The following is a 24,887-nucleotide window of genomic DNA, read 5'->3' as shown; positions in this document are numbered from 1 at the left end:
TCACTGACAGCAGTGAGCCTGATGTGGGGCTTGAACTCACGAATAAGGAGATCATGATCTGAGCCGAAGTCAGATGCTCAACTGACTGAGCCACACAGGTGCCCCGGGAATCCCGATATTTTAGCATCAGCTTGTATCGTTAGGGTCAACTTTTCTCATAGATAAGAAAATTGAGGACCAAGGGGAGTACACTGTTAGCTTCCAGGATCTGGATCATAGGACCTCTGTGTTTCCCACTGGCCCCTTCAAAGTACACAGACAGGCTTCCATATGTCTAAACAGAACACCCAGCTGTCGGTAGAAGTGGGAAGTCATGTCAAATAAGAAAGAAGGAAGATTAGGTGAAAGCTAGAAAGATCCTATGTAGACAGAGTAATGACCTATGCTTGCCCTTATCCTGGGAACCCGTGAATTGTTCTCTTACTTGGCAAAGGGATTTGCAAATACGACTAAAGTTAAGGGCCTTGAGATGAGATTATCCTGGATGATATGGGTGGGCCAAATCTAAACCACATAAATCCTTACAGAGAGCCTTTTCAGGCCGCATAGAACCAGAGAAATGGTGGCATAAGAGAGAGTTTCAACTGGGCTGGATCTGAAGATGGAAAAGACCAGGAAATAAACCCTCCCCTTGAACCTCCGGAAGAGAACACAACCTGCTCCTCACAGCTTGATTTTCACCCAGACAGAGCTGGGTCAGATTGCCATCCTACATGGCTATAAGATAATTCATTTGTATTGTTCAAAACAACAAATTCATGGTAATTTGTTAGAGCAGCAATGGAAAACTCATACAGACAGAACTTCTCATAGCAAATATCTTCTCCACTCAGCAGTTCTACCTTTTTTAAATTAAAAACAAATTTTTAAATATTTATTTATTTTTGAGAGAGAGAGAGACAGAGTGTGAGTGGAGGAGGGAGAGAGAGGCAGAGAGAGAGACAGAGTGAGGGAGACGGAGAATCCAAAGCAGGCTCCAGGCATTGAGCTGTCAGCACAGAGCCCGACGGGGGGCTTGAACCCATGAACCATGAGATCATGACCTGAGCCGAAGTCAGATGCCCTACTGACTAAACCACCCAAGCGCCCCAGCAATTCTAACTTTTGACAGACCGTGGCTGGTGAAGGAGATCCTGGGGTGGGCCAGCGGGTGTGAAGTGGATGGCATGGAGGCCAGGAGGGAGGAGCCCGGGGACTTTGAAGGTAGTAAGAGTGAGCAAAGATAGTAACTACCGCACCAAACTAACTGCCCTCAGGGCTGAGAAAACAAAGGGCAAGGGTTGGAGTTATGAGAAACTGGAAGTTCAGAAGGGGGCCCATGGAGCTGGGGGGGGGACTCAGCCCTTGGAGGGTGGGGGCATGATGGGCTGGTGAGAGGACTGGAGCCTGGGAGAGCTGCTGCCGAGGGGAGGGTTGGGTGGTAAAGGCCCTGCTGGGGCAGTACTGATGGGAGCAGCTAGCATGTCCACGAAGCAGATCCCTCCTCCCGCCCTTTATCTGCACTCTTTCTCATACTGTTCATGCTGCCATTAACAAAAACCACCACAGACCGGGTGGTTTACACAACAGACATTTATTTTCTCCCAGTTCTGGAGGGTGGAAAGACGAGATCAAGGGTAGGCAGATTTGGCTTCTCCTGCGGCTTGTCTCCTTGGCTCACAAAGGGCTAGCTTCTCACCGGTTCCTGAGAGGGCCTTTCCTCTGTGTACATCTCTGGGGTCTCTCTGTGTGTTCAAATTTCCTCCTTTTATTAGGGTACCCGTCAAATTGCATTAAGGCCCATCCTAAAGGCCTCATTCTAACTTAATTACTGCTTCAAAGGCCCTATCTCTAAATCCAGTCATATTCTGAGACATTGGGCACTAAGACTTCAAAGTAAACAACTTGGAGGGGTGCAGGGGGCAAAATTCAGCCCAGAACAGTCTCCCTCTCCAAATCCCTGTTGGCAAAACCTAGCAGGGTGCCAGCTGACAAATGAGAAACATAATTTTCAGAGTCCCAGCATCACAAAAGCAGAGTTATAAACAGGTAGGATTTGGAAATTAGCAACTGACCAAGGAAGGGGCTGACAATGGAAAGAACAGCCTTGGGAAAACCTGCCTTTGGGTAGTGAGGTGGAAAAGCAGTCTCAAGACCCCAAGCAGGATCTATGTGGATCTGGTGAGTCATGTGACACATGTGGCTGTGGGGGGGTGGGGACAGCCACCCGTTTCTATCCTACCCCCTTCCCCGTTGGAGGCCAGGCTCTCTGAGAAGCAAGGGTAGAAATATGAGCAAGCACCTGTCTCCTAACTGTCGTTCTTTGTGGAGCCAGATGGTGATTGCTGAGGAAGAGTTCTAAGGTCATCATCAGGAAAGTGGGCCACCGAAGCAAGGTGTCAGCATCTGAACTGGCCCAGCAGCTCAGCAGCATGTCAGCGGATGGGAAAGAGTGGTTTCCTCAAGGGCCTGGATGGATACAGATGTCAGCAGGTACTGTTGAGGTGACTTCCATGGGAGTCAGGAAGAGGCCGGCCAGGTATGACTGCCAGGCCCTGAGGGGTTAAATACAGTGGACAGAGACAGAATTAGGGAAAGATATAAACCAAAATCCATGTTGGTCCACTTTGCTCCCTGCTTCCTTAAAGGGGCCCCAAATGAGACAGAAAGATGATCCTTTTCTTTTCTTTTCCTTTCTATTTCTTTTCCCTTCCCTTTTATTTTCCTTCCTTCTTTCCTTCCTTCCTTTCTTCATTTGTTCCTTCCTTCCTTCCTTTCTTTTCTTCTTTCAATAAGGTGAATTGAAATGAGTGAAGTAAATCTGAGGTAAGCGCTAGCCCCTGAAAAAGGCCTTGAGGGATCATAGAGTTTAGAATCCCACGGAAAATAAATGACAGGTGTCAGTCTGGGGCATGAGACCACTTTTCCCAAGGTCATCACCACTGCTTCTGCATGCAGTCCTCACAAATGATCTAGAATTGTAGGGAATATTAGATATACAATTCTAGAGTAAGCTTACTATTAAAAAGAGAAAGAGAAAGGGAGGGGCACCAGCTTTGGTTCAATAGGATGAGCTCTTGTTCTACAAAATGAATGCCCCTGTTGCAGGCAAAGAAATAAACGTTGAACTTTTTCATTCATTCAACCAACATTTACTGAGTGATTACCATGTGCCAGGTATAGTGAGGTGGCTTCTCCCTTCACTGTGTACCTAAGGAACAGTAAATCTGGTGACATAAAGCTAATAATAGCAGCTAACATTTAGTGAGATGCTATGTGCACATGTGCGATCTAGTTACAATGCCAAGTATTTTACATACATTACCTCATTTAATCCTCAGAATAACCCATAGAGATAGGTATATATTTCCCATGCTTTCCATTTGAGGAAACTGGTATTCAGAGAGTTTGACCTAGCTGCTCAAAGTCACAGAGCAATTAAATATCAGAGTGAGAATCCAAAGTAGTCTTGTGTAATTCCAAAGTCCATACTTCCGGGTCAACTCTTTTTTTTTCCTATTATGGTTTCCTGGGCAGTGGGCCCCATGATTTTTCAAGGTAGTAATGACTAAATTTGAACACTGTACTGACATGTGAATAGAGATGGCCAAGAACAGTCCACATGAAACTCGCTAGACGTAGGCTGCCAAATATAAAATACATTCTAAAGAGCCTGTGGTTTTTGGGGGGTGGGGTAGAGTCAAGGGAGGGAAGAAAGACAGGAAGGAGAGAAACTATAGAAGGCTAGGAAGAAATGTTTAGCAGTGATGGATATGTTCATTATCTTGATTGTGGTGATAATCTCATGGGTCTATTCACCTATCAAAACTTATCAAGTGTATTCTTGAAATATGCAAAGTTTATTGTACCTCAAAAAGGTTGTAAAAAAGAAAATAACACCTATGTAACAGTTGGCTATCACTGCCTAACAAACCACTCTCAAATTCAGTAGCTTGGAACAACAATCATCATTTTTAGAGCTTATGTCACTGTGAGTTGTGGCTAGAACTTGGCTGATCTAGGCTGGGCTCAGCTGGGGCGGCTCTGTGCCAGCATCTCATCCTCCTTGTACCAACTAGGGCTAGCTGGGTATAAATTTCTCATGGTCATGGCAGAGGTACAAAAGGGCAATCAGAAACATGGGAGGATATTTATTGGCTTAGAACTGGCTTATTGTTACTTACATCCACATGTCATTTGTCAAAACCAAATCTATGACTGAGCTCAAAGTCAGAGGTGGGGAAATGCTCTTCCCACAGCGAGGCCGAGACAGGGGTGTAGATGACGGGAGGGGTAAATTAGGGCCAATCATCTCATCTACCACACAACATCAGAAACTTGCAGAGGCGGTTTGAAAAGATGAAAAGATGGGATCTCAGAATCCAGAGACAGTTACCTACTTTTCTAAAAGTCAGTGTTTGAGGACCTCTCTGGCCTCAAAGAAACAAGACCCAGAAATATCAGCCGAATAGGAGAATGCTCATATTAGGGTATCTCTCTCCAAAGGAGTCACCGGTGTTCTCAGAAAAGTGACGGATTCCCCTGAGAGCTGGGACATAATACGGGAACACGTGCAGGGGCAGAGCACAAGTCCATTTGGGGAAAGAGCACTAAAGTGTTATTGTCTTGGAAATGTGATGAGTAAAATGCATTATCAAAGGTAATTAAAACAACATGAAGGAAGCAACTTCCCTCGGTTAATTTATTCCAAGCAAGGAGAAAATCTCCGAACTAAATTTCGTGTTGGAACCTTTTAAGTCAGTTTGCCTTTCTTCAACTGCAGCTAATTTGTATAGTTTGGATTGTCCTGAAAGTTCTCATTGTCATCAGTGACTTAAAAATACTGCTACTGGGCAAAAGAAATCAATGATCTCTACATTGCAGGCTGAGTAATTACATAATAATGATTTGCATTAATGAAAAGACAAGTTGGTCCAGATCCAGATGTGCCAGTGACCACAGTTCCCTGCGACGTCTAAGCAGAATGCTGAGGTTGGAGAAATTTCAGCGTCAGTTGTGAGACAAAATGACTGGTTAAAAAGTCTTCCCTAATCAACATCACTTAATAGCTCTTTAATGACTGACTCATCATTTTTCGCCAAGTAAAAGTAAATTTAAATTTCAAAATAAAGCAAATTTTACTTATATCTTTGGCACAGAAGCAGATGTTTCCCTGACATGTGCACACAAGCTGTTGACTGTGACCTTGCAGGATAAAGCAGTTTTGAAAATTAGCTTTTGTCTCCCAATCTGGGGCAAACAATGCTGCAGTGAAGATTTAATAAAAAGTCATAGCTTCTCACAGAAGCTTATTTCAGCAAAGTAAACTATTAATTAAAATAACAAATGTCAGCTGTTTTGGAGGCTGACAGTTAACACAACGCAGCATTTGCTTACCTTGACGTACAGGATGCATGGGACACTGGAAGGATCCATAATTCATTCTGGGTATGGCTCTCTCATGCCCTAATATAGTGATAACAGAGTGATAAATTAGCTCCCGTTCAGCAGTTTCGTTAGCAAAAGCACTTGGGGACTTGGGGAAAACCCATCTAGAGAGGGCCTTTTGGCAGGCTGAAGGAATACACCCTTGAACAGCTTGAGTGAAAGTTTCGTGGCATTCCTGGGAAACTTGAGGACCAAGAAACACAGGTGGGGAAAATGTAAAACTAGGTGAGAGACAGAGTAAAAGCAGTGCATCACAATCTGCTCTTGGCCACAGTGGGGGAAAAAGTTATTAAGTGTGGGAAAGACTGTATCACCTCCAAGAGACTGGGGGAAAAAAGAGGTTGGGGGAAAAGAGAGGATCATATTTCGGAGACAGATCAGGGAGGGAGGGAAGGAAGGGAAATTGACAAACATCCTTCACCATCTCTGAAGTCAACAACTTAAGAGGTTTGGGGGCAGATGAGGCAGAAGTAAGACATGTGAGGAAATTGGTTCCAAGCTGTTTCCTAATATGATTACATAGGTGAGAATAATAAACAGAAAAAGCTACACCGACTCTACGAGGCATACTGGTGGGGAAGTCTGTTTCAGGGCTTTTTCACTGAGACAGCTCAGTAATACATTATACAATTAAAGCGAGAAGAAAAGTCCTTTTAGTTGGGGCACCCTGTAAAAATGTGTATGGAAAGCCTGAAGAGGTGACAAGTGGAAAGGGAAAGGTGACCTGGAGGAAAGGTCTGGGCAAAGCAGATTAGCAGGGCGGTGGGGGTGGTGTGGGCCTGGTGGGTGGTGCTGAGGGAAAAGCAGTTTACTATTCAGGTAGGTGCACTTAGGGACATGCAAATCGCTTCAAGTAAAAGTAGTTCTGCTACCTCTCTCCGTGTTGCAGAAAACAGAACAAAAGCATGCATCCCACAGTTCAGGTATTCCGTGCTTCTTTTTAAAAGAAAAGAAAAAAAAAACTTACTAAATCGGAACCAATTAAACCAGGAGCTGGCTGTGTGAGGAACCCGCTATTTTCTTTTACAAAACCTAGGATGGGCCAATGAGGGTTTCATCTTCTCCCCCATTTCTGGGATGGTTTTAATATGTTGTTACAGTGGAGACATCTACATTTTAAAGCTCACTTATTATCATTTCTACTGGAGTCAAAACTTAGTGCATCGTTAAGCGTGATCCAGTTCACTGGTCCAAAATGAACCAATAACAATTAGAGTCCGGAACAACCCTCGTGCATCATTCCTGTTCCTCATTATTCTCTCGCTCCTCATTGGCTTGGGGACTTTAGCTAAGGTCGGGGCTGTAGATGGAAGGTATTTGGCATTCATAAAAGTGAAGAACATCACAGGCACATGAACATGGTCACGGACATGGGCTTCAATCAAGCTAGAAGCCTGCCCCAAAGTAATGACAGGAATCAATATGCAAGGCACAAAGGAGGGTGAGCCAGTTTGGATGAAATCCTATCTGACCCTTTATGTAAAATACAAAACAAGCAGGATCTTTTCAAATGATCCAAGAGTCAGCAGCCTTCAACTCTGAGATTTCTTGTTGGCGGCCAGAATTCTTGGTACTGGGTAGTGCTGTCTTTGTTAAGTATGGCGGAGCTGGGCCCTGAGTGCTCTCTCACAGGAGGCCTCCTCCAGACACCAATCACATGCAAGGGCTACAGAGCTACCTGCTAACCAGGGGTCCCCCAAGCAGGGAGCACAGATTTGCATCCGTTGTAAATCTGGCAGGGGCTTCATGCCCATCTCCAAAAAGGATCCTATCAGCTCACACCTCGTGTAAGAAACCCCTCCACAGCACAGCTCTCCTTTTCTCGCTTTGCTTTTGCTAAAACACCGTGCAAGTTTTAAGGCAAGTTGGGTCTGGACAGTGTTACTACAAACTCCCTGAGCACCGGAGAGAATCTGCATTCCCATACAAATCTACTGAAAGCAGCCTGAATCAAGGGCAGCCGGTTTTGGATGATTTCTGCTTTCTCCCTTTCTTTTTCCCCTGCAAATGCTTCTGCAACACTAAGTTATCCCATTTGATGGGCAATTTGCTTCTGTGCCGTGCTGCCATTAGCACTTGTCTCCAAAGCGCTTCTCCCTCAAGGGGCTTTTCCACCAGAGTTCAAGTCTATGGCAAAGTGCTGGCTGCAACCGTAAGTTTAATGCTTGTGTAAGATATGCAAAAAGAAAAAAAGAAGGTTGGAATACCATTGAAAAACTAGGACATGGATCTTTGCGTTGCATTTATTTTGGGAGGAAAACCGAATTCTGCCACTGCTGCAGTGTGTGGACACTTTACCTCTGTGTAATCGCTGAGGAATTAATGTGATTTAATAGCCACAACAATAAATATAGCCTTGACAAGGTGATTATCCCATAAGACTAGAATCATGATATAGCATAAATCAATACCAGCCTAAGTATGTCTCCGAAAGGGGTATATATTTCTACATTCACTGCTAGCTGTTGAACTAATTTTGGAATTAGGAGCTGTATGAAATGCAAAAGCTATTTTTCTAAGTGAAAAATTACAGAATATGTATGACGATCACTCAGAATATATATTGCTCATAAAACGAGTAGAAGGAAATGAGTAGGTGGGAGTAGTCAAACTTTTAAAGCTAGCTCAAGTTCATATCTCCGCTTCTGGGGGCATGCTGCTCTCACGCCAAACCGACCCAACTCAGCTGAGGCCCCTGACTGTCCTGTTTCTGCCCCGTCTCCCGCCTGTGGACCACCAGGCCATCTGAGAGACCTTTCTTGCAGGGACTAGCCCTCTCGGCCTATGCTACTTAGGCAAGTCAATTGATTCACTTGCTTGAGAGAGCTCCGCCTGGTGCAAAGGCCTCTTAGAGAGTCTCTGTGGCTGGAGTTGAGTCATACAGAAGAGGGTATTGATCAGGAGCAATCTGGCTTAGCTCTTCTGGGGACGTTTCCCCAGGGACCCGGGCACTTTTCGATTTTTGAAGGTCAGTGTTAGCAACTCTCTGAGCTGTCCGCTAACTGAAGTAATCCCAGTTGAGCTGGCTTTTCTGGAAGCCTGGCTCTGTGCATTTCAACCACCCCCTCCCTCCAGGGAATCGGGTGGAAACTTACTTGTAGGCCACCTGCCCCCCAGCCTCGTCAGTCCTCTTCAGACACAGGGACCCCACCTCGCCCGGCTGCCGGTGCCCCGCCTCTGCCCAGCAGAATTACACTGATGGGCACCAGACCCCCCCCCCCCCCCCCCCAGCGGCTCTTGCTTCTTGAAGAGGGCCCTAAAAAAACTATTTAAAGCCTTAATATATGAAGTGCCTTCTTGGAGAGCTGAGTTTCCCACTGCCAGATAAGTGCCGCCTTAACTACATTTTTGTGGAGTAGATGCAGTAGCACTCGATAGTTGATTATGTTAATCCTTTAGGGATATTCGAGAAAATATCTGCAGATTCTTCCTATAGGAGAGTAATCAAGATTTGATTCAGGTATCAACCACCCGACAGGCTTTCTGACTTACGTGTTCTCAGTGTGCCACATATTGTATTTTCACTTTTCAATATTGTACATTTTTCCCGTTTGCTCCCCCCTCCCGCAGTGCACACAAAGATTTCCTTAGTCACAAAGGATTAAATAATTCACCTCTGAAGAATCCTTTTAAAGCATCAGTGCCTGTCTTGAAAATTGCTTCCCCTCCTTGCCTTTTTTTTCCTTGCAGAACAAAGAAAAGTGTTAATCTTTTGATAATTGACTCTATTTTTACTGGAATTTCTCTTGTGATTATTTAATACATCTCCAGTCAATTTCAAACAGTATCTGTTTTCAGCATACATCTCTAACCAGAGACAAGTTGTCCAAGCAGGGTGCTGGGGAGGGCTGGTTTGGCAGAAACAAAACCCTAACACAATAATGAATGCAGTCCGAGCATACTGTTTGAAAATGAAATTGGCATTACTTATTTAGACAAAGAGACAAATGCACTTGTAGCTTCATTTGCCACACAGAGCTCTCACAGAGACTGTCTGCAAAGGGACTGAGAACTTCCTACTCTGATAGGCGTATCAGTAGGGATTTTATTTTGTGTCTTCCTGTAAATGCAGGAGAGCTCAGCTATTGATGACTTTAATTCTACAGGCACCGGTGGTTTGTAGTTAGCCTGAGAAATAACATTAAGCGAGCTGATCGAATGGGCCCCGAAAGGTTTAGCAGTGCTGCGATGGACTGGGGTACAATGTGACTACGTGCACGTTCTGGAACCCCTTCCTTTTTCGCACCCCCCAACCCCTGCCATCCTTTACACAAATGCAGAAAATTCAACGGATGTACACTACTTCCTTCATTATTTAGGCTAATGCCGCACTATCCATTCAGTCTGTGCTGTCGAGGTTGTGAAAATCTGTATTAACACATGGGTTAAATGGAAAAATATTTATTTAATGTTTTTGTTTACTCTTCCTCCTGCTCCTGACCCTGGGAAACACGCAGAGACAGGAGAGGCCCCAGCCGGGTTCTGTCTGGCTCCTTCCTGGGTTAATCACATTTCACACATCCCCATTTCTGGCAGATGCAGCACCTGACCTCCCCTTTGTCCCTCTCTGGATGAAAGTGTGAGGCTCCGTAATTTCCCTCAGGCACAAGAACAGTTTGCTTTCCTGCTGGAGGTGAAACTGACTCCCTGAGAAGGCACAGCTGGGGCTTTTATCTCCCCTCCAGCCAGTACCCAGCGGCTGATCTCTCTCACTTTGCATGAAAATAAGGCTGAGGTTAGAGCGGCTTAATTTGGCTCTTCACAAAGTCGGGGGCAGGGGTGGGGGTGAGATGAACCTTGGGGGCTTGGTTCACAGTGTAGGAATTAGTCTGGGAAGGGAGCCCGCTCCTCGGGAAGGAGGTGGCGGTGCTCCCGCCAGGGGCCGCGCTGTGCCGCTAACGCCACTGCAGCAAATGGAATGTGCTTTGCGGGAGTGAAAAGTGTTGGCACAGCTGTGAGAGCTGCAGGAACTGCCTTAAGGGTGGGAGGTGGAAGGGACAGGTCTGTGACAGCAACTTGCGGAGCACAACCGATCAGGAGCTCACTTACAAGGGCACTGCTCACCCTGGACAGCTCAGTGATTTATCGGAGAGGCATTTCTCTCCCTTCTTCCTTCCCACTGTTTTAAACACTCGGTAGGCTGGCTGACCCTTGCTCTCCACGGGTTGGCCTGCTGTGAAGTCAGTAGCCGCTCTCTGTGGGACTGAAGTCAGCAGATCCATTAGGTTGACTAATGGTGATGGAAGGATCTGTGGCCATTGGGTTAGGGTGACATTTATATTTGGACACCCTATTATTACTGGCAGGCCCCCGGGTTGCTTGCAAAATGTTCTGGGAGCTGGGGCTGTGGAACACCTCCCTGCGAGGGTGGCAGGGGTGAGAGACGAGCCGTGACAGGGAATGCGCCCAAGTGGCAGCGTCGCGTTGGAGGCTGTGCCGAGTGGCAGCCGCTCGCAGACGCCTGGCAGTGGAAGGCCGTGTCCTAAGGTGTTCTGCCGACATCCACCAGAGCAGCTGGCGCCTGGTGGAAGGCAGATGGTGTTGGATCCCCCAAGTGTCGCTGTCTAGCAAGATGCCATGTCCACTGATTAAAAATAATTAAACATTCCTTCCTCCAGTGAAGGAGAATGGCACGCACGCCAGGCAGGGAGGTTGACAATGGCATTACGCAGCAAGACATGGCAGCAGCAGTGAGCGCCCAGGGTAGCAGGTGCGCCTGGCTTGGAGAAGGTGGAGTGGGAGTGGGGCGCCTGGTTGAACAGTGACAGCAGGAAGAGTTTAGTGAGGATGCATATGCATGAGGGATGCATGAATAGGATCATATTGGATGACTTTCTACTGCTCAGCTAGTTTATGGAGAACATTTTCTAATTTCTAAATGGAAATAACAAATTTGATGTTCATGACCTAATCAATGCGCTGATCACCTGGTATGTGTCTCCGGGCCAGGTGCTTCTCGAACAGAATATACTAATAGATGACAGTGTCCATAGCCTCGTCATCCTTACTTTAACTGAATCTACTCACTTCGTTTCTCCATCCATGTTTTTTCTTCTGCAGGAAGAGAGGCCTGGAAAGCTTGACAAAAGGGTCAATGATTCAGCTGTATTCTTGTGAATGAGATGGTTTTCCAAATCTACCCGGGCTATAAATATCCCTACCCTGCCGTCTTCCCGTACCACATCTCATCTGCGTACAGCCCCTTTCTTCCCTTTTGTGGGTAAGCTCCTGAATGTTCTCAGGAAGTGACTGAAAAGGCAGGTCGGTTTACCGTTGTATTTGTCAGTTATTTTGAATTTGTAAATGGCTGACTTCTTTTCCCAAGCTTCGAAGACATAGGAAAGATTTTTTTTTTATAATTTTTTTTTAACGTTTATTTATTTTTGAGACAGAGAGAGACAGAGCATGAACGGCGGAGAGTCAGAGAGAGGGAGACACAGAATCTGAAACAGGCTCCAGGCTCTGAGCTGTCAGCACAGAGCCCGACGCGGGGCTCGAACTCACAGACTGCGAGATCGTGACCTGAGCTGAAGTCGGGCGCTCAACTGACCGAGCCACCCAGGTGCCCCAACATAGGAAGGATTTCAATTTGGACTGAATGAATTTGATTTCAGGCCAATGGGCACGTTCTAAGTGCCCATTGGCTCTAAAAGGAAGTTTCCTCTTCTTATTTGTATTTGAAACGATCAGTATTTATTTGGTAAGTATCTATTGTACGGGCATTACGTGCCACTCCATTGTGAGAGGTGAGCTGCACGAACAGTGTAACATGTATATGAAGCCAGAGTAAATTCTTGTAACACCAACATCACTCAGCCTGGGGGGTGGGGAGACTGAGGAGTTTGGGATTGAAGGGGTGATCAGAAGATGATAGTGTTACTTAGGGAAGTGAGGTATAAGTTGGCTCTTGAAATCTGGGTTTGCACACATATTTGTAGTAAAGAATAGGAGAATTTCCTAAGAGAGATTTCAGCAAAGGCAGAAAGAAAGGAATGAGTGAACCAGAAGTTCGACTTGGCTAATGGAGGGAGTCCACGTTTGTTAAAGGAGACCAGGAAAAGAGTACTTCCTTGAATATTATCCAAGTAAGGACAGCTGTCTACCCAATAAGGCATCCTTACAGTGTTCTGTAAGGACTGAGGGAGAGATGCTGGAATGTTGACATCTCAGAATTCCCTTGGGTGGACTCTTCTTGGCTCTTTCAATACCCATTCTTAACGGTTTCCTAGCTTGAGTCTTACCTCACAGTTACTTGGAAAACTAAAACTTACATTTCTCCAAGTCCTTTGTAGCTAAGGTTTTCTGCATGCTCTAACTGGTGCGGAATTCGTGGGACTTAGAAATGGAGATGAGCTCCATGAGGCAGCAGATGCCAGAGGTAAGCCCCAGTCACCAGGTAAGCCCAATGACAGGGGTATCTGGTTCTTCAGGGAAGCCTGGGTAGAATTTCTAGAGTTACTCTGGAGTGACTAAGCAGCAGGTGCCAAGCAGCAGGTCTGGCAGCAGTCGTGTTTCTCTAGAACTGTCCTTAGTGATTATATATTTTTCTAAGCTGCACTGTTCCTGGTGGTAAATCTTCTAAGCATGGTTTTCTGGTTCTACTTGAGATTTTATAAGCTATCTGACACCTTTTACTAAAACTTTTTTTTTTTAAACCTTAAATTAGGTAGCTATTGCCCATAAGAATACTGATTATTATAATTTCCTTATGAGTGTTCCTTCTACATGGTTCTAGGTAAATGAAGAAATATTAGGTACATAGAAGTGACCCATGTGACATCCCACCCCACCTTGGACACAACTGATTGGATCAGGGAAAGGCATCTGACCCAAAGAGAAAATTGATTGGTTGATTAGTAGCCAAAGGGGTGGCCTTAAAAGAGACATTTGCCATATAGAGCCAATAATTAGAAACTAGACCAACCAGATCTTCTTTATCAAGAGTTTGAACTGCAAATACCCAAAAAGTCAGCTGACAGGGAAGAAAATATAAAAGTCTTACAGAAAAGGATGTAGCCATGTATAACAAGAAGCCACAGGCACATAACAGAACATAGTGCTCTTTGGTTAATAGTAGCAAGATTAGCAAAATAATGTTCACGGTTTTTAAGAGTATGTCAAACACGGTGCCTGCTATACCTAACCACCCCTTCTAGATGACTCTACCTCATTCATAGCCTCCTGCTTCAGGAAGCAGGGCTAGTCTTTTTTGTTTGTTTGTTTTGTTCAAAGACAGTCATGAAATTGGACCAGGGGCCCATCTGCAGGTTTGCAGGTGATTTATGGGATCACTGGTTTGAGGTAATATTAGCCAAACCAATCAGACCAGTTTATTTTGGGTTGGGTTGGCAAGACAGGAATGAGATGAGAACAGAGCAGACATGAAGAAAACGCAGAGATACATGAGAAAGAGAGAGAGCGAATGAATGAAGCTGATCCTAAGCAGCCTCTGTCTGGCATGGCTTTTCCATCCCAGTCCACGTACATCTCTAGGACAGCCCCTTTGCTGAAGGTGGTATCAGGGAGCCTACTTGTCCAGCCCAACGGGGTTTCTGAGCACACGGCCACAGCCAGAATGAGGCTGATTTACAGAAGGGCACTGGATCCTAAGTAACCTTCCAGCCTCCAAACTCTCCTGGCTCAGCAAGACCAGCTCCATTATGCTTTCTGACACCCTGCTGGTTTAGTTTTCTAAGTTTTTGGTTGTTGTTGTTGTTGTTGTCTAGGCCTGGCTACCCAACTGAGATAGGTACCCCCTGTTACTATGAAAATACCTGAGGTTATGCTCCCATCTCACCCACAGCAGTTAAGATACCTTGAGAGCCTATTTCTTGCATCCTAATGAGCCCAGAAAACATAGCACATTCAACTTAAAAAAAAAAAAAAAAAAAAAAAGACCATTGTTCTGCTTTGCTCTCTTAGAAATTTCAAAAGTGGAAAAAAGAACAAAGGCAGACATCCTTGACTTGGATTTAGAAAAATCTGAAATGATTTGATTTTAATTCTTCTGCATTTAAATGGAGGTGAATAACCTTTGGAAACAGAATGTTGCCCAACTGATATGTGGGCCACCACTTAAGTCCCCCTTTAAATGTAGTACTTGATTACCACGCCTACTGAATAAGAGCTCACAACTAACATTATCATCAATAGAAGCCACATGAGCAGATCTCAAGACAAGAGTGGAAACGTACCCTTAAATTAAACTATTTTGGCCTCTTTGAAAGTCAAACCATTTTTAGAAAGTTCTTTCTGAGGCCTCATTATTATTATGACTAGTACTAATTTATACATATATAATGCACTCTGCTTTACTGTATTCCGAACATTATATTTCAGAATAATTTTACCCACCCGGAGAGAAGCGCAATAGCTACTCCATAGCACTCAACAATGTCTCAGGCCTGGCAGTGAACAGAGGAAATGGCTGTAAATATGCCATTTACAACGGAGAGGTGGAACATTCTCCCAAAGAGAGCTTGGCTTTGATGGGTGGTTCAAGCTATTTGGGAGGATTGTATTTCTTCATCTGCACCTGTCATTCATCCTGGCCTAGTTGGGTGCAGAAAGACACCCATCAGCGATTTTTAACTTTGGCTGAACACTCAAATCTCCTGGGGAATTTTATAAAATATCTATGCCTAGGTCTCAGTCTGACCAACTGGAACTATCTCTGCAGGTAAGGCCAGGGCTTAAGTATTTTCAACTTCACAGATTACTCCAGTGGACAAGTGAATTTGAGAACCACTGATCTACAACACTGATTTTCAAATTTTGGTTTTCATCATAATCACTGGGGAAGATCCTACCCATACTTAATCACATGATTCTGATGCACAATAAAGTTTGCAAACGACACACTTACACAGAAAGAATTTGGTTCTTTCTGTCTCAAGGCTTCTGCTCCCCTCTCTCCCCCCCAAATCCTGCCCCAGTCCTGGCAATAGCTACCATTATATATCCTGGTTAAAATGCAATAATCTTAATTGGAGTAATAACATATCAAACTAATCAGCCATCATGAGAATATTCTTAGCGGAGTGCAGAGCCCCGAAGGAATGAACAAAGGACGGGTAAATTTTGCAGATAATAAGTGTGGTCCTCACTTCATCAGGTTCAAAACACATCCAGCAATCACTGTTCTCCATAATCAAACATGAAGTCATGGCTCTTTATTTTTTTCCTGGCAAAAATAGAAAAAAATATTTGTTATTTCTTAAGGGATTACTCCAATACTGGTATTATCTCTATTCTTACCATAACCTCATTAGGTGTGTATAATTATTTTCAATACCCAGATGAGAAATCTAAATTTTGGAGAAATTAAGTACTTGTCTAAAGGCCTATTACGATTGAAGATCAGACCTCAAGCCCCTAGACCAAGGCTGTTCTCTTGACTTCCATATTATCTTGCATCTGGCGGATAGTATAAACAGAGAAGAAATCTGGGTTCAAATCCTTGAAGGGCTGCCATCCAGAGGGAGCAGAACTAGGCTGTGCTGTTACAGAGAATAGAATATGGCTCAGTAGGTAGAAGTCAAGAGAGACATGTTTTGCCTTAATCTATTATAATTAATATCAATTAAAGTATTAATGATTGCTATTTCTTGAACACTTTGTGTTCAGCGCTGAATATTAAATTAGTGCATCTCACCTGAGACTCACAACAACCCCATGCTAACAGAGGTACTATTATTAACCTTATTTTGTAGGTCAGGGAACTGAGTCTCAGAGAAATTAAAGAAGTCACTGGTGGCTGTCATGGCAGAATCAGATGTAACATGAAAGAGAAAAGGAGTTCGAGCCAAGAACCTCAAATCACTTAGGACAGGAGTTCAGAGTTACCGCCAACGTACGCCACACGCTTGGACTTGATTATCATGTCACGTTCACAAATGAAGATTTTCCTTATGATTCAGGATCCCCATCCTAATGGGCAAAGGAAGTTCTGTTGCTTCATTAGTAACCTGGCGCTGTGTATGGTGGAGATATCCCATCGGTAGAGAGTCCAGCAGCCTTCAGGAAATTCAGCGAGCGGAGTGTTTCAGGAAGGGTTACCCCCATTCATGTTCACACTGGGACACACAGTGTCATTCCATGCCCTGAGGGGCAGGCAGAGCAGGAAACTTCATGGTGAGATCTAAGGGGCATGGAATCTGTACCTGCCCTCCTCTCTCATCTGAAAATGTTTCTCTGTCATCTTGCCACAGAGGCTTCCAATCTGTTCACTCAGGGCTTTTTCTCAGAGTACACCTAAAACTATGGGTAATGAGTGGCTCTCAGTGGCTGCCTAAGATAAGATATTTTCCAAAACCCAGTGTTTTAAAAAGTTTCTTATGAATCTTCTTCTGCATATCTACATGTGATTTATTATGAAAAAAAGTTCTTTTCTGCTATTTTTGACTAAAACATATCTGTCAACATCTATGTCATGTTTAGTTTGTGATGAGTGTACCCTTGATAGGTCAAAGCTGAACTTGGACACAGCATGGCTACTGTTTAAGATACCGTGTCTCGCTGAATATTCTGTGAAAATGTTAACTTTCTGGAGGAGATGCCCTAGTAAGCCCTTAACACCTTAGCCTAAATCTACTTTCATTTTTCTTAAAAAAAATTTTTTTTTAACATTTATTTATTTTTTAGACAGAGAGAGACAGAGCATAAACGGGGGAGGGTCAGAGAGAGAGGGAGACACAGAATCTGAAACAGGCTCCAGGCTCTGAGCTGTCAGCACAGAGCCCGACGCGGGGCTCGAACTCACGAACTGTGAGATCATGACCTGAGCCGAAGTCGGACGCTCAACTGACTGAGCCACCCAGGCGCCCCTCTACTTTCACTTTTCTAAGGTAATTTTTATATTTGTCAAAATATTGCATACATATCACTAAAGATAATAACTACTAAGAAGATCCCTAGCCCCTCTTTGCCATGGGTTTTTCCTAGACATCATTGATTCTAAATAAAGACCTCTTGGAATTATTTCCCTTTAAGTGGGGGTAGCTCCACATTCTGGACAGTCCTGAATTATGTTTTATCCCAGTGTAAATTATTATCATTATTTCACTCCAAAGTATCTTGATTTGGACCTAAAATTACATGGTCGCTTTACCCACCCAGAGGCTACCTAGCAGTTACCTCCGTGTGTTTCAATTTATGGTTATGTCCTTGTTTCTTCATATTGCGTCTAACTTAGACATTTCCCACTGACTTCCTGCTCTCATGATTAAGTATTTTGCTCACGTATACCTCCATCTTTTCTCCTCACTTCCTCTGAATAAATACATTGCTCTTTAGTTCCTCTGCTCATTAACTTTGTAACTCTATTTCTTGTTCCATTTATTATAGATAATTTCTCTTGAGTTCCTAGTTTTTATGATAAAGGTATTAGCCCCTCCACACTTTTCTTTACCTATCTTCCCTTTTTCTTTTACCTTTACATCCTCAAAGTTGGTAGCATTTACATTCTGTCCTATAATCAAAAATTAATCCTGTGCCTAACCTATAGGATGACTCTGAATGTTGAAGATCAGTGGTAGCATTTATGCTATTATCCATGTATTTATTCACTACTAAATAATAAAACAATGTGCTATAATTTCAGGCTTTTTTTTCCCCAATGACTTTCTGTCTGCTTCAGAATTTCCCCTCTTGTATTCTCTGCCTTTACTTTTAAATTCTTTCAATGTCTCCAATGTACCATCTATTCTATGAAATCATCCCTCTTCTCAGAGTCCTCCCTTCTGGAACCATCTGTCCTCCTGCTCCAGTCTGGACTTAGTGCTCACCAGATCTGCTATAAAACCATCATCCTGAGATTTGGCTTCCTGGCACTTCTGGTTTCAATGCAACATTCCTCAGATTCTATGTCTCCCTCCTTCTTGGTTTACTCTCTTTTTCCAGTGGGCATTTTGATGGCCACACAAACATTTGTTTCATCCACCTCCATTGTGCAACAGCCACACAGTCTGAGAAGGATTGCCCTCAATACCAGTTTCAGAGGTTGGCCCTAATGGGTTTAAGCCAATCAGGATAAGCTCATCCCTCTTGGTCACAATGATAGTTTCAAGCTGGGCTGAGGGGGCGGGGATCTCTAGGCTTCTGGAATGTCCTGCCTGATAGGAGTGTCTCTGGCCACCAGGCAGCCTAAGAATGTGATTTATGATTTATGATGGGGGTTTTGGGTCATGTGGTATCATTTCCTACCTCTGAAGGGACTAGAAATCAGCCTGACCTCTGGACGGGCAGGAGAATAAGGGTCAACCATATAGGCAGTATGTGGTCAAGCCCCAATAAAATCTGGACATCAAAGGCTTGGATGAACTTCTCTGATTGAATGGCAATATCCTGTACATTGTTATACATCATAGCCAGAAAGAGTTAACACTCTCCTTAACTCCATGGGGAGAGGATAAGTGGAAGCTCTACATTTGGTATTTCCCCTGGACTCCGCCCTATGCATCTCTTCCCTTGGCTGGCCGTAATCTGTAACCCTTTCTTGTTTTGAACATAATAAATGGTAACCATGAGTATCACAGCTTTTAATGAGTTCTGTGAGTCCTTCTAGTGAATTCTTGAAACCGAGGGATTTTGAGAATCTCCCCAGTTTGCACTTGGTATCAAAAGTAAGGGAGTCCGAGGGACTAACTTTACAGTTGGCTAAACTCCTGCAGGTGGTGAGGACAGCTTTGGAGACTATGCCCCCAAATTCTCCTCAGGATTTAACCTAATCAGGCTATGCATTCCCCCGGATGCAAAGGTGGCCTAAACAGTGTAAAGCTTATGATTTTAGTACAATGTTTGAAGCAAATCATAGTCCCTCTTCTCCTGGATATTACTGAAGTATCATGTGGCCACCAATGCTACTGCAGGCATATTATAGCCATGAGAGGAGCCAACCTTAGGATAGAGCCAAGGAGGGTAGACTGAAAAATCACAAGGAAGCACAGCCAGAACTCTGACTGAATTGCACCATGAGTCTACTCTGCTTCCGATCTTTTCAGCTCTGTAAAGGACTAAGTCATCTTTATTACTTCATATCAGTTTGTCTTGGGTTTTCTGTTCCTTATAACTGAAAGCATCCTGACAGATCACTAATTTAACTCATCTACATCCTCAAATAATTTCCTAAGAAAGGGTACAAGTGAGGTAAACTTTTTTTTTTTTTTTGGTCCTGGAATTTTTTTTTTTTTCTTATTCAAGAAAGACTTATCTAGAGATTACATTGTGACATGTTTTTAAAGGGATTTTATGAAAATTAACTCATTTAGTCCTAACAGCAACACTGAACTTGAGGGCTATTATGATCTTTTGACAGGAAAGGAAACTGAGGCACAAGGAGGTTAAATCATTTTCCCAAAAGCACAAGTTATTCATCATAATCAAATTTGAACACAACAGCTGGTTCCAGAGTCAGGGCTCATTTTGTCATTCTTCTGGGCTACTGCTCAATGGCTAACATGTCTTTACTCTTTGCTTTTGCTTTAAATCCAGTTACTGATGGAAAGTCTAAGGCCAGTCTGGTGGTTGTTCCTTTACCAATGTTACTTCTTGCCTCCAATCTCTACTCCTCAGGATATTCTCTTTATTGTTGATATTCTGAAATTCCACAATAAATTGTTTAAAATTTTTTTAACATGTATTTATTTTTGAGAGAGAGAGAGGGAGACAGAGTGCGAGTGGGGAGGAGCAGAGAGAGGGAGGGAGACCCAGAATCTGAAATAGGCTCCAGGCTCTGAGCTGTCAGCCCAGAGCCCAATGTGGGGCTTGAACTCAGAATGGTGAGATCATGACTTAAGCCCAAGTTGGATGCTTAACTGACTGAGCCACCCAGGCGCTGCTCACAATAAATTGGTTAATGATGGGTCTCTTTTTTCAGTAACTTCGGTCATTATTTACAAAATCCTTCGAATTGGAAGATTCATATCCCTCTTCAACTGTAGGAAATCATTTTTGTTCTTTTCACGGAAGTTTTTGCCCTCACTGTTTCCACATCTTTCTAGAATTCTTATTAATCACATATGGAATCTACCATGCCTCTTACATCTCTTATCTTTTATCATGTTGTCTCTTTGTTTTTTGATTTATTTTAATCCCAGAAATACTCAGTGAGCACCTTACTTCTGAGTGAGGGGCACAGAAAATGGACAAGTAAGCAAATAATCTGATTTAGAAAGAGGTAACTATATAAAGAAAATAAAGCACAATATTTGGGGTCACTTGTATCTTTGTTTTATCAACTGTGAGATTTCCTATGCTTTATCCATTTCTCTATGGAATGTTTAAAATTTTTTTTTAATGTTTATTTTTGAGAGAGAAAGGCAGAGTATGAGCAGGAGAGGGACATAGAGAGAGAGAGAGAGAGAGAGAGAGAGAGGGATACACAGAATCGGAAGCAGGATCCAGGCTCCAAGCTGTCAAGCACAGAGCCTGACGTAGGGCTCGGGCCCACGAACCGTGAGATCATGACCTGAGCCAAAGTTGGACGCTTATCCAACTGAGCCACCCAGGCGCCCCTGGAATGTTTAACTTTTGACAATGAGTTGGAAACAGTTTCGTTTCCAAAAGTTCCTTCCTGTTCTTTTTCAAAGACGCCTCTTTTTGTTTTATAAATGTAGTGGTTTCTTACATGTCATGGCATCTCATAATGTCATATCTCTAAGGATAACAAGATTTTGTGAAACGTCTTTTTAATTTCTAAATAATTCCTAGTTATTCTACTTTTCTCCCTTCCTATTTTTCTTATTGTGGTATTTCTCTTTCATATTTCTGGCTTTTCTCAAATGTCTTGGCTTTCCATTTATATTTAAGAATGAGGCTGCAGAGAGGTTATCTGGGAGCCCCGTGGATGTGGTCATGGGTTGTCAACTGGCAGGCCATAGCATAAAGGAAGCATGAGTGCTAAGATGCCCAAGAATTTTATCTGGGATGCTGGAACTTATGTCATAAACCTTGTCTTTTCAAATGATGCGTTCAATTTATTTTAAGAATATCCCTCTAGTTTTATTAAGACTGAGATATAATCTTGTGCTTTTGGATCATCCTGTATACACAGGTGAGGAAGGGACATCAGGGGTGTTTCCATTCCAAATTAACCCCCATTCTCTAACTCTCTTTTCACTCCTGCCCTCAATTGTAAAGACTGCCTTTGCACATCAGGCCTAATAAGGATTCTGCTAGGCAGGTGGGCCATCTCTTTGCTGTACCTCTGACATCAGGGAACCACAGCTTCTTCCACTCTGTTTCAAAATTTCCAGCTTCTAGAATATTTGAAAAAACTCTCATCTTTTTATGGCCTCCCACTTTGGTTATTTTTTTCCTTGACTGCAAGTGTATTGGGATTTTAGAAGTGATAGGATAAAAATGTAGCTGTTCAGCTTACTATCAAATTCTCATAAATATTTTTAGAAGGTGGTATTATAAGGGTGGGTTTTAAGTCCTGGGAGAGAGGAGCTCTTGATGGGAAAAAAAAAAAAAAAAAATCCTAGAAAGATATGAAGAAATACTGTTCCTGGGAAGGAAAAGCTGGGTTTGAGGGGCTTCATGGTTCTCAAGGAGCCATTTGTTATGGACTGAATTGTGCCCCTCTAAATTTGTGTGTTGAAGCTCTAACTCTCAATGTGACTATCAGGAGATAGGGTCTTTAGGGGATAATTAAGGTTAAATGAGACTATAAGGGGGGGGTCATACTCTGATAGGACTATAGGATAAGAAGAAGAGTAAGAGGAGGAGGAGGAAGAAGAGAAGGAGAGGAGGAAGGACTCTTTCACCACCATGTAAGGACACAGTGAGAAGGTAACTATCTGCACACCAACAAGAGAACCCTCACCAGGGATCCAATCAGATAGCACCTTGATCTTGGACTTCCCATCCTTCAGAACCACAAGAAAATACATTCTGTTGTTTAAGCCACCCAGACTATGAAGTTTTGTTATAGCAGCCTGAGTTGATGAATACATCAGTGATAAGCACAAAGTTCTAAGAAGAAGGCACAAGAGAAGTTGTTGACATATTTATTAAGGTTCAAGGTACTCTTAACGAAAGAGCCAGGAGACCTGGCTCCACTATTAACCTCCATGGCATGGGCAAAATCGCTTAACCCACCAGCCACAATTTTCTATCTAGAGAGTGAAGCTAATAATTCCTATCCTGTGAGTCTTGGTGTGAGTATTAAATCTGTTGTGTTTTATAATAATCATTTATTGTACCTAACTACTTATTCACAGTTGGCTTCCATGACTGATCTGTAACAGACTTGACAGTTGAGTTTGTGAGCTAGAAAGCACGGACATGTATTAATGAACAAGGCCAGCATGGTGCTTGGCACTCAGTAGGTACTCACTAAATTCAAATGTAAAGTCTGGTAAAACTAGGTGGTTATGAAAGTTTGCGGCTTTATGATGGCGATTTACCACCAAGTAAGCTCATGGAATTCATGGAAGCTACCATTCTTTGGAAGGGTTGAAGGTCCTGCTGCTTGCACTTGGCCAGTCCAAGACAGCACTTCTGGCCTCACCACTGCTAAGTATCTTAACTCAGCTTTCTGCATTGCTGGGAACCCCTATCTCTACCTATATTTAGCATCTTTATATTTAACACTTTTAATCAAAGTGATCTAGTTAACCCTTACGTCTTTCTTTCTAGACTGAGATCTCAAGGGTGTGGACTCTAAATAAATTATTTTTATTCCCAGTGTGTAGCCCCCATTGCCCATCAAACAATAGGCACTCAATATATATTTGATTCACTGAAAATTCTTATCTTGGAGATATCAGGACTTCTGCTTTCAGCAGCTTGTTCTTTAAAACTGTTTGAGGTCCTTCCATGCTTGTCCATCTTTCTGTATATGTCTAGGACAATAGGTTTCATTTCCAGTTGCATTGACCTAAATGCGATCAGACTGTGTGACTCCAGGGCCATGTTACTGCCATTTTTAACTTTATATTTGATGTGAATTATGGCACAATGGTGGATTCTGTTGAGACTGTTGACGAAGCTATATGTATCATGTGTGGCAGCATCTGTTCCCATTACCATAGACCACAATGAACACAACTGCTATGCAACTGACCTTTAACCTGAGTCTGGAGATGAAAGCTTTGTTGACACTATGCTTTGTCAGCCGTTCTCCCGAAGAACATCCTGGCCTATCGATACCTTTCCCTACTTTGAATATAACACATAATCTGTCATTGTTCTCTCAAGGAAGTGAAAGTGGAAGCAATATTCAATTCTCCATTTCTAAGAGCAATATTGGGATTTTTTTAGTGTTAAGTGATGTTAGATCACTTATTTCTTAGATAATTAGAGCATGGCACTTTATAGAATCTGCAAACTGGTTTAGAATTGACTAGTTTGTCTCTGGTGTTTATGATTTCAGAACTTAACAGATAACTGTAATAAGCAAACTCTTTCATTTGTCTTCCTTTGTTCAGCAAACATTTATAAAGAACCTTCTCTGTCAGGTAAAGTATGAACTTCCGGCCTTCTTAAACTCACCTTTTAGCTGGGGATGTTCTCAAGCTATTAAGCTGAAAAAAAAAATACAAAAACATTTGGCTACTTCTAACATTAGGTCTCATACAGTTTTCTGGGTAGTAATACTATCTATTGTACAGAAGCATATCTGTATAAGTATATATCTGCACACTTATGTTCGTATATATTGCTAATACTAATAGCTTCAAAAAGTACATGGTGGTTTTTTTTTTTTTTTTGATTGATAAAGTACTCACGCATTTTTTTAAACTAACCCAATTTCAGTAACTCTGGGAAGTATTCAGGATGCAGGGCATTTCCACATGACTAAAATGGGTTTCAGACTAGATAGTAACTTGCCCAAGGGTATAGCACCAGTAAGTGGCAGAACTGTGCTGGGTTGATTATTAAGGTGATCTTCTTTTTACTTGAGGCCTTTGCCCTCAAGCACTTGATGGTTTAGATGTTATTTAAGACACACATGCACACACACTAATGAGTTAAACACTGCTTGGCAGTATGTGATTACATGCCCATTGTAAAATAAATGCAACATTTTCAGAGACAAAGCAGAGTGGCACCGGCTGGAATAATTGAAGAGCTTCATGGAGAAATGGTAGATCTTGAAGAAAATATATACTCAGGGGTAAGGAAATAAAATTGGTTAACTCAGTTGAGAAGAGAAAGTACAGTCTTGAATATCAGGCTGAGAACTACAGAGCTTTATTCTGTAACTAGCAGTAATACTAGTAAAGGTATTTGAATAGATAAGTAGCTTGTCACAATACATAGCTTCTCTGCGACAATCTGCAGAAAGGATGAGAGTAAGAAGATTCTGGAGATTTTGAGTTTTGTTGTATGGGAGAATGGTGACAATACTGTGCTGTCTAGTTCTTAACCTTTCTATCTTCCTTTGATCCACAATTGGGACCATTTGGGGCCTGCTCTGTCTGATGAGCCCTGCCTGGCTCCGGTGAAAGGCTGCG

At 43.0% G+C, this 24,887-nt stretch overlaps 2 long non-coding RNA genes across 2 annotated transcripts; one reads left to right on the top strand and one right to left on the bottom strand.

The window, feature by feature from the left end:
* The first annotated feature begins 2,291 nt into the window (after positions 1–2,291).
* Positions 2,292–11,853, top strand: LOC121027374 (uncharacterized). The gene is made up of 3 exons (XR_005788694.1): positions 2,292–2,472; positions 11,488–11,647; positions 11,820–11,853. It is a non-coding gene; the product is annotated as an uncharacterized LOC121027374 (long non-coding RNA).
* Positions 11,854–12,123: 270 nt separating this feature from the next.
* LOC121027375 (uncharacterized) lies at positions 12,124–20,097 on the bottom strand. Its single transcript, XR_005788695.1, has 2 exons — positions 18,213–20,097; positions 12,124–15,610 (listed from the first exon to the last, which is right to left on the bottom strand). It is a non-coding gene; the product is annotated as an uncharacterized LOC121027375 (long non-coding RNA).
* Positions 20,098–24,887: the final 4,790 nt, after the last annotated feature.

Source organism: Herpailurus yagouaroundi, unplaced genomic scaffold (genome assembly GCF_014898765.1).
Source record: "Herpailurus yagouaroundi ecotype Mexico unplaced genomic scaffold, PumYag 77, whole genome shotgun sequence".
Taxonomy (NCBI): Eukaryota; Metazoa; Chordata; class Mammalia; order Carnivora; family Felidae; genus Herpailurus; species Herpailurus yagouaroundi.
This window is presented reverse-complemented; position numbering and strand designations above follow the sequence as displayed.